General features: G+C 41.7%; 1 pseudogene; it reads left to right on the top strand.

The window, feature by feature from the left end:
- Positions 1–218: 218 nt before the first annotated feature.
- On the top strand, positions 219–622 carry LOC114688274 (annotated as a pseudogene).
- The last annotated feature ends 1435 nt before the right edge of the window (positions 623–2057 follow it).

Here is a 2057-nt window from a genome sequence, read left to right as displayed (position 1 = left end):
AAACTGTATTGTGAGGTTTCTGAAGACAACTATATATAAAACAAAAGTGATAAGAAACAAGTGAAAAAGCTACTTCCGGACGAATTTAGAGAGGATTTGATGACCTCGGGTACTGTAGTGATAAAACACAGTTTTAAAAATGGAAATGAAAGAGGATGAAGGGTAAATAATTTAAACAACAGATTATGTGTACACTGCAAGAATCTCAGAATTGGACGGTGCTTAGAGGCACTCAGAATGGTCCAGCGTTTGACATACCGTCGTAGGCTTTCCTACAACACAGCCTCTAACAAAACTAGGCTGTCTCGAACCCCTGGTAACAGGATTGGTTACCTTTATACCAAGAAGGTTGGGGAAGCACCTAAATCGGCATGCGGTGTGTGCCCAGGCAGGCTTCGAGGGGTTCATGCTGTGAGACCGAAAGTCCTTATGAGGTTGTCTAAGACCAAGAAGCATGTCAGCAGGTCCTATGGTGGGTCCCTGTGTGCCAAGTGTGTCCACGACAGGATCAAGGGGCTTTCCTTATTGAGGAGCAGAAAATTGTTGTGAAGGTGTTGAAGGCACAAGCACAGAGTCAGAAAGTGAAATAAATATGCAGCTTTTTTAAATAATAAAGGTCAAGGCTTGGTAAAAAGAAAAAGCATCTCAGAATTTACTAATGGTCTTCAGTACTCTGTTAATGTTTTAGGGGACCGTGTGGTGCTGTAATCTATTTTTGATTCATCATTATAGTTGCTATAATAGGCCTGTAGATCTTAATATGACTGATGCCATGTCAGAGGCACGGTTCTGACCTTACTAGCCAGCATGTAGGCCCCAACACCTGCCCAAACAGTTCCTGCCATAGGTGCAGTAGAGTCCCTGAGTCAAGAATCCCTATACGTAGTCATTTTGCCTTTAGCTTCTTGCTAACTGAAGTGTGACAACCAGGATGAGGTTTTTGTGCATAGAAGACAGAGATCTGTAAAGGCTCAGGGCCTCGTGATTTGGACAAGGTCCTGTGAAGCAATCAGCTTGTAATAAAGACTTTGTTTGGCTCTAGGAGTATGGGTGTGGTGGGCTCTGGTGGGCTTACCTCATAGTACTGTTTCATTGTGATTGGCGGGAAAGGAGCAAGCTAAAACTCAGAGCAGCAGAGACTATTTGCTAAGTCAAGCAGAGCTTTGAGGGGGTTTCCTAAGAAAAGTGTGGCACCAGGTCCTGCTAGATGCAAGTAAAATTCAGACATTTAGACAAATGACTTAGTATATGTGCATGTCTTTACATAGCAAATAAAAAATAGATCATACTAAGGTGGCTCCTTAGTTTCTGTTTGAGATGACTGAGTACACAGGAAACCTTCATTTCATTGTGGACCCGTAGCTTTAGAAACTGATAATCTAGTGAATGCATTTGATAGATTGGTACACATTGTATGTGGGCCTCTGATAAGAGTTTGTTTTGGAGATATGTTCTGTATTAGACTAGTAGGTGATAAAAAACAATTATTCCTTTCTTTAGGAAGACTAGGAAGCTCAAGATGATTGGTTGGAGAAAACACAAGTAAAAATTGGTTCATGACTTTGTCTTTGATAGAAATAAGATGTTGCAAACTGCTCACTGTCCTCTCCAAGCGGCTATCCGTGGTTTGGCCAGCACACTGCAGTAGAGTGCTGTGAGGGGTTCTGACAGCAGCGGGAGGCAAGCTAAGTGTGCATGTGCAGGGTAAGCAAGCAGAGGGAGGGAAAGAAATGGAGATGGTGTGGGTAATGAGACAGGCACATGAAGCTGAGAGAAGGATTTCAGATCTTATCAGGAGGAGCTTGAAGCCACAAGAGAGAACTCTAACGGAGAGAGAGAAGCAATGCTCTGAGAAGGAAATCCAGTGTTGACTTGCATAGAATGCTCCTTTATTTTGATTTTTAAGTTTTTTGTTTTGTTTTTGAAATTAAAAATCATATCATTTCTCCACTCCCTCCAACCCATTCTAAACATTTATACTTATACCCAACGATAAGCATAGGTCTCATCTCTATGAATATAGAGACCATATAGTTTCTATGTCAGAGAAACTATAC

The sequence above is a fragment of the Peromyscus leucopus genome, chromosome 3, assembly GCF_004664715.2.
Source record: "Peromyscus leucopus breed LL Stock chromosome 3, UCI_PerLeu_2.1, whole genome shotgun sequence".
NCBI classification, from domain to species: domain Eukaryota; kingdom Metazoa; phylum Chordata; class Mammalia; order Rodentia; family Cricetidae; genus Peromyscus; species Peromyscus leucopus.
The sequence above is the reverse complement of the archived record's forward strand: the minus strand, read 5'-3'. Positions and strand labels throughout refer to the sequence as shown.